Source organism: Papaver somniferum, chromosome 2 (assembly GCF_003573695.1).
Source record: "Papaver somniferum cultivar HN1 chromosome 2, ASM357369v1, whole genome shotgun sequence".
Lineage (NCBI taxonomy): Eukaryota > Viridiplantae > Streptophyta > Magnoliopsida > Ranunculales > Papaveraceae > Papaver > Papaver somniferum.
In genome coordinates this window covers 202,304,190-202,312,828 of record NC_039359.1, presented here as the reverse complement: position 1 = coordinate 202,312,828, position 8,639 = coordinate 202,304,190, and positions in this window count along the sequence as shown.

Below are 8,639 nucleotides of genomic sequence, written 5' to 3'. Positions count from 1 at the left end.
GGTTCCTGTTCACCTTGATTATTATCAAAAGACGGAACAAAACATTTAGGATTTATCTGTGGGAGACAGATTGATCCTTTGATAGATTTGTCTGTGGGAGACAGATTTGTTTATTGTCAAAGCCTGTGATTTTTGGTCGTAGCAACTCTTAGTTGTGGGTGAGATCAGCTAAGGGAATCAAGTGCGCAGTATCCTGCTGGGATCAGAGGCGTAGGGAGTACAACTGTACCTTGGATCAGTGGAAGACTGATTGGGGTTCAACTACAGTCCAGTCCGAAGTTAGCTTGGAGTAATCTAGTGTCTGTAGCGGCCTAATACAATGTGTGTTGAATCTGGACTAGGTCCCGGGGTTTTTCTGCATTTGCGGTTTCCCCGTTAACAAAATTCTGGTGTCTGTGTTATTTCAATTTCCGCATTATATTGTTTTATCTTTATAATTGAAATAATACAGGTTGTGCGTTAGATCATCAATTAGAGTAATCAAGTCTTTGGTTGTTGATTGTCATTGATTGATCCTTAGATATTGGTATTTGGTACCATCCAAGTTATTCCTTGTGTTTGATTAAAGACTCGCTGATTTCTATTAGCTCGAGTAAATCAAAACAATAGAGAGATATTAACTCCTTGAGATACTTTTACCTAAAATTGAGTCTGACTGTTTAGTTGATTCTCTTGAAAGTATTTCGGAGTTAGTCCATACAGATTGCTAAGAGAAATATTGGATGGTGCTGTTAGACCCCCGCTTTTTCACAATGGACTCTGACAAGCCCTGAAGTCAATAGGAGAAGCAGGATACTCATTTTTCTGAAGACAAAATCGTATCACGCGCCCTGGCCGAACTGATGGGGCGTCTCCTTCATTTTCTGAACCACCAGAAGGATAGCCACATATTTGGGATGGTTTCTTTTAACTGTGGCAGACTGTGTAAAGAATTCGTCATCCGTGTTGGGCTTGGAGTTTCTAATTTTTTTTGACATAGCGACATGACTGTTCTCAGGTGACATCCTAACAAGATTTTCTTATACTGCTTTCACTTCCAAAGTAACTAAAATGGAGCAAAACGAAGAAAAGTTACTGCCAAAAAAAAGGGAGGGGGGGGGGTGCATGAGGACTACTTTATCATCGGCGGAGAATCTATTTTGGTCGCAAGCCAATTTATTTTGGTTGCAAGTCATAGCACACGTAGCCAAAAGGAACACGCATAGCCAAAAGAGTGGAGACCGATACTCGCTTCAACAAGCCATGTTTTTCCGCGGTAAACGTGCCCCTAGCAAAAACTGTGTCTCGCAGCAGGAAGTATGCTCTCGACCAAAGGGAGAGTGTTTCCCACCACAGAAATTGTGCACACGGCCACAAAAGGAAAAGGAATCCCTAAAGCTAGGTTTTCGTGGGAGAAGAACTAATGGCGGCCACCCATTCGTGCACGCCTACTTTGCATAATAATTGGCTTCCTTACCATCAATGTGACAGCTAATATTATTTACGATACTGCTAGCATAGAAGAATAATTCATACAAGAGTATTTCTACGGGTTTATGGAGGATATGCCTATGACTAGGGTTTACACCAACACAGAAGAGAAAACAAAGGAAGAAACATTGAGAAACATACCTAAAATACGCTCCCCTACTTCCGCTGCTGCTCTCTCCGCCGATCCAAGCCTTTGCCGCTAGCACCAAGATGTCAAAACAAAGAAAACAATACGAAATTAAGGAAGATAGGTAACGCCTTTTATAGGCATGGTGTTTTGGAGTTCGACTAGAGAAAGGTTTCTCTTTTGAGACACGCACGAAGTAAGGTAGCTGGGCCCGCGGTGTTGACATTCCATGGCGCTAATCTCCACGGCCAAGCCAAGCCAAGCCAGCAGCGCGACGGCCAAGCCAAGCCAGCAACGCCACGGCCAATCCAAGCCAACAGCTCCGCGTCCCAAGCCAAGCAAAAGGCTCCACGCCAAGCCAACGCCAATGTCTCCACGTTCAATCCCCGCGCCAAAAGTCCGTGTCCAAGCCAGCAGCCATCTCGGCCATTCCGAGTCTAATCCAGCGACGCCATCTCCACCAGCCAAGGATGCGTCATCCTGGCCGTTCAAAGCAGCGCCATCTCTATACGTTCCGTAACCTAGCCAGCAGCGCCGTGAACCATTCACTAACCAGTATCCAAAGACGCCGCACTGGAACCAACATCCCACGGCTAAGACGAATTTATGCAAAAGCCGCCAACTCAAGGATCACGGATTCCTCATGCCTTCGACCAAAGGTTAGTTGAATTTCCTCGGCAATTTCTTCATGTCTTTCTCTTTCGATTTTACTCTCATCTGTTACCATCTCATGCTTACCCCGCAACAATTCCATTGTTACGTGCTAAGCAGGGGACTTAATGTTGATGGTGGTTTTTAGCTTAGGGTCAAAATCGTAAAACCTTGCAACTGACGTCACTCTGCAAGAAAACGGTGCCGTGAGTGCTAACCTCTCCACCAGCATATTTATTGAGCCATTCAATATATTTACATGAAATTTATCCAGACTGGTGAATGTAGCAACCTTCCCAAACGCTCTGTAAATTTCGGCACCTCGCCAATACAAGACTCACTGAGTACTTTCTTGTGATATGTTCCCCGGCAGAACCCTTAATATCGGTATGGCATGACGGATTTATGTTCGCTCGCAGCAGAGTAACATGAACCTCCAAGTACCAAAATTAAGGCCATTGCACAAAATGCTCAGACGGAAAGCACAATGCATTCTGTAAATAAGGATTTTTGTGGCAGCATACAAAATCCATCCAATTATTGTGACAACTCACCAAAAACTCATAAACCCGACTAACTTGCAAAAATTAGGGTTTCGCGCCCCTCGCAGCACACTAGACTCTGTGGTCGAAACTATGCTTAGCCAAACTAGACAATTAAATCCGCTACAGCCTTAAAAGAGGTTGCCATACTAAGATGGTATTCCAAAAACCCGCGCCAACATGCCAATCGGCACGCCAAACATGCCAAACTCACCAAACGTGGATGCCAGACGCACATGCCAGACGCACATGCCAAACCCGCCAAACGTGCGTGCCAGACGCACATGCCAATCGGCATGCCAGACATGGCAAGCAGCATGCCAAACCCGCCAAACGTGCGCGCCAGACGCACATGCCAATCGGAATGCCAAACATGCCAAGCAGCATGCCAAACCCGCCAAACATGTGTGCCAGACGCACATGCTAATTGGCATGCCAAACATGCCATGCAGCATGCCAAACCCGCCAAAATGCGCGTGCCAGACGCACATGCCAATCGGCATGCCTAACTTGCCAAACGCCCATGCCAGGTGCACATGACAAACGACATGCCATATACGCTAGTTAGGGTTTCGGCATACCAAACCCTAATTTAGACAAAGTTGTCAGGCGCCGACAGAAGGTAGCCATAATCAACGACTATCCTTCCTCATGAGATGCAATCTCAGCCATCCAAGTTCGCCACCGAGCTGACAGACTTGTGGCAACTTTCAGGTGACCAGCCACCTAAAATTAATGGCCATGGCTACGCCAAGCGCCACTTGCACCACCGTTCCACTGACATGCAGAGCCATGCCAGCCATGCCGCATTGCTACTAGCGTGCACCTAAACGCCACTGCGCCATCTTCAAGCGCCAACACAAGGTAACCACAATCAACGGCTACCTTTATTTCATAAGATGCGATCTTAGCCATCGAAGTTCGCCACCAAGTCGGCGAGCTTGTGGAATGTTTTAGGCGACCATCCAAGACGAGCCTAATAACATCACATGCTATTTACATGCGGCAAGCCTCTCAGTTTCAACTTGTCACACGTAGAAAAGTTCTACATGTTTTCTATGAAAACACTCGAGACATCAAAACATGTCACAAACTGGGGGATACTCATCATGGTATTGGTCTGGCGGTTTACAGCGTGCGGCGTGCAATACGCCCGTTACAAGAAAGTTTCATAAAGTGAGGAGGTTAGTAATGGCAAGAAGTAATGGTGAAACGTATCATTCATTATGGAAACATCAATTCCAGGCGTTACCCGTTACGCCTTTCTTCCACCACTCAACCGTTTTCACTTCCTACGAGACCAGGGTACGTTTTATTGCGACTTGTATAAATAGGTCTCACCTATCTCCACCAAACGACAAGTTTTTGGTCAGAGAACAATATATATCCAGAAATCACCTGATAGCTTTTCACTCAGGTAGCCAGTCCAATTTTCTGATACAAGTCACAAAACGCCATACTTCCAGAATCAACGATTCTGGTCTCAACACTTTCTTCGCTTCCCTCTCTAAGACCAACCCTTCTCCTTCACTTTGTGACCGAAGCAAGACTGGAACGGCCATTTCTTGGTTTAGGCCAGGATTGTACAGATTGATCTCTCGAATCAAAAGTACTCCCGTGCAGTACATTGTTTAGGGTTTAGACCAAGTTTCTCACCCACTCACACGAAATTACCAAAATCGGCAGAAACGGTTTTCACCCACAAATAATGACACAACAAGATTTTGTTAACGAGGAAACCGCAAATGCAGAAAATCCCTGGGACCTTGTCCATAATTGAATACTCTCAGTATTAAGCCGCTACACAAAATTACACCTAACTTCGTATAGTTGAGACCAAGCAACTAAACCTATAGTTCACCTAGTTCCGTCTGTATTACCACGCCTCCAACTTATAAATAAGTCACGTACTTGGACCAATTACTTTGGATCGTATTCCAAACAGTAAAGGAACAACAAATCTGTTTGGTGTCAACTCTCTTCAACCAAGTGATATGAGTCGGGCAAAGGCTCTTCTGTTTATCTTAACATAAACTCCTTCGTCAGGTCCTTAGATCTATCTTATGTTCAATTACCGAATTAATCGTTTAAGATTAAGCCAACGACACTATTAATACAAAGAATTGTGTTGATGTCGATCTACTCAATTAATCAATCCAATCTATCACAAAGATAAATCGATTATTAATTGGATCCTCTTTTACCGAAACAAGTATTGTGCACACCAAATATTATGAACCCACAAATCAGAAATCTTCAATATCTTCTTCATCTTCAAATCTTATTAGATCTTCAGTAATAACCTGCACACAATCACTTGAATCTCTTGTGATCAATCACGCACAGAACGGAGTCTGTTAACAATGGATTATCACAAGATCGTCTTTAGAACTAACAACGGTATAAAGATCCATGTCGAAACTTTGAACTAGTTTGAGTGAATCTTATTATATCAGAATAGAAGATTCTCAAGCATAAACAAACTAGGTGCAATCAAAGTTCAACCACCGTTAGTCAATCAAATCAATGAAAACAAAACATAAACCGCAATTATCTAGTTTCCCACGAACGGTACACGCTAGAGTTTCTCAATCCCAAAGAATACTTTAAACTGAGTGTCCGTAAGAGATTTCGCCTAATTAGGTTACTCTCCTCTCCGAATAGGCATCTACACCAGTAAAAACACAACAAAGAGGAAGCTTGTTGTTACGAAGGATTAGTTTGCTAGAAAGGAAAACTTCAAGTATTTATAAACAAGGAAGTTTGGACATCAAGGAATTTCAAAACCGAAAATATTCTCAAGATATGCAATATAATTTCAAATTCGGTTTCCATAATTCCTGGAAATGCTATGTCCAAAAATAATGATCGAAATCTCTCGGAAAATCTCTAATTAATAAATGCACATTACCAATTCTTATTTCCCTACAAAATGAAATTAATAAACTTAATTAAAAGATTCTTAACTTATTTATGTTTCGATCCTGGGATTCTCTTCCCTTAGATATTAAGGAATAATTTTGAACAATTAAAGAAATAAACATTCATAGCACGTGTTCAAAGTATATCGACATTCTTACTTTGTAAGTTCTCTTTCACACTTACAACCTTGAAACCGATTTGCCACACTTCCAAACACGTCTAGAATTGGTTCATCTGAGACTAGGATCTACCTTCCATGCGAGTACTGTGTATAGTCACACTAGCTTTCCAAAATTCGGTTGACTAGGTACTAGGATCGGTTCCCCACATATATATGGTATCTAACTCATATGTGTTGCACATGTCCATAGGATCGGTTCCCCTTTGCCTAAAAACGTGTTGCACATGTTCATAGGATCGGTTCCCCTTTCTGCTATAAACCTTGCTGCACCTCATACAAGGTTCGGTTCCCCTTTTTGACCTACTGCACCTCTTACTAGGATCGGTTCCCCTTTCCCATATTTGGTCAGACATAAAATCACAAACCCGATCATACCATCTCAGGTGATTACTTAATATCGGTTTCACTAATAAAAGTCATACCAATACATAAGTCAGGCCTTTGTGAATAGTTCTACCAAGAACACAAACAAGTCATGAACGGTTATACTCAATCACACATATTGGTTGTTCATAAGGTATGCAATGAATAACAAAACCAATAACACCTGGCAATTTCCTTTTTGGTTCACAAACAAGTTTATGAACTTACTTCCTTAGAACACATGTAAAACATTGTTCCCTAGGATGAAATCCTCATCTCATACACATACATAATCACAATAGAATTCAAATGATTATGGCGATGTCGTATCTACAAAGTTTAATGGTTAAGCAATAAATCTCGTATCGTATTCCTTAATACTATGTCTATCTAGAGTTCAAATATGCTTCACAGTTTTGTTTTCAACATGCACGACTTGAAAGATACGTTAGGGAATGAAACATTTCAAGTAAAGTATCACTAACCTCAAGTGGAAGGATGATTGTTGTCGTTGTAGCTCCTTGCTTCTTCACATCTTCAAGTCTTCGCAATACTTGTAATGTCTCATTATCCTAATACTTTCAAGCTAACCTATACGAAGTTGACTCTAGTACATAATCAAGCGACTCTTAACATGAGTTTTGATTCACTAAAATATGACAACCAAACTTGATATACCAACGCTTGGTGGGCTCAACCGAGTTATGCTCTAACAATATTATCAAACTATCATTTTCCTCTTCTTCCAGTCACCCTTGACTAACGAGTCCAAGAAGACCAAAAACTTAAGTTATTTTCCTTTTGGAATTTGGACTTGGGGCAACCCAACTTCTCTAAAGGGTTGGGCTTAGTACCCCAAGTCCCCAATTTACATGAAGGTATCCCCACAGATTATGTCGCCGTCCTTTCTCTAGGGTTACCCATTTTCATGCACCAACAGGAAAAACACTGTTATACAATGTAAAGTAACAACGTCTACCAGTCACTAACTTGTTAAACTGTTACTCTAACACAATATTGGTATTCTCAAGCAATTGATGCGTAACCTCTCTCCAATTCTGTTTCATTAACTATATTAAAAATACATCATTAATTTTTCAAAGCTTGTTCTTTAGCAAAAAAAAAAAATGATCGATACCATCCCATCTAAAGATAGTAAACGAGAATTTTCATTTTTATTGAGGGTTCACCACCCTGATTACCCTATCAAGTCGATATGACTTGACAATGCTAGAGAATTCGCATCAAAAGGATTCGATGATTATTATATGTCTAATAAAAATATACATAGAGCATCCCGTACCCCATATTCACACTCAAAATGGTTCCGCATAAGCTACCATCAAAAGATACTGATGATAGCTAGGGCATTGGTCATGTGTACCAACATTCCTATAACTGCTCGAGGATATTCCCTAATGCGTGCAACTTTATTATTCGCTTTAAATCCACTGAGAACTAACCATTTTGTGCACACTAGTTGGTAATTGGATGTGAGCCCGACATTTCACGTTTACACATATTTGGTTGTGCCGTATATGGACCTATTATGCCCCCATAATGTACTAAAATGGGTCCACAAAGATGATTAAGTATTTATGTTGGATATGAATCCCCAATAGCTATCCGCTATTTAGAACCTTTAACAGGCGATCTCTTTACCGCCAGACTTGCGTATTTTTCAGGGAACGACCGAATTTGTCGTGATATATTCCCATGTTGTCTCACCTTGATACACTCGTCCCATAGTGTGAAAATAAAGTGAAAAGAATTATCAATCTTCAAAATGTAGTCAAAGTGATAAGATCACACATACCAACTGCAAGCGTGCCTGCGGGTTTATAAATTCCTACCACGGGGCAAACCACCTTAAATAAAGGTGCTAATCATACACTTGGTAGAACTATGGTTGAGGCCGTGACCTCTCAAAAGAAAATGAGAAGACCACCTGGTTTGATTCATAATTACCCAAGGAAGAAAGAGTGAGTAAGGCACAACCGAATCAATTTATCATCAATGCTGATAATCCCTCTCACGAGATTGTCTCTTATTACAGTCATGTTTATGAATCGATACTGGAGAAGGTTTAGATATTTAAAATTATTCTAGAAAACAACAAAACCTCTATTGATTATGAGAGTGCATACGCATTAATGGAAAGATCCTCCACGCATATCGATGATATATTTGTATATACTGTTGTTCAAGAAATCGTTAAGCATGATAATATCGAACCATACTCTAATACAAAATGCAGATTGGCCTAAATGGAAAGTTGCAATCCATACTAGTGTAGTTTTAGATAGAACTGTGCTACCACCATCAGATACATAATGTTGTTTCCAACCTGCATGTTTGTAACTAAACTTCTAAATAAGGAAAT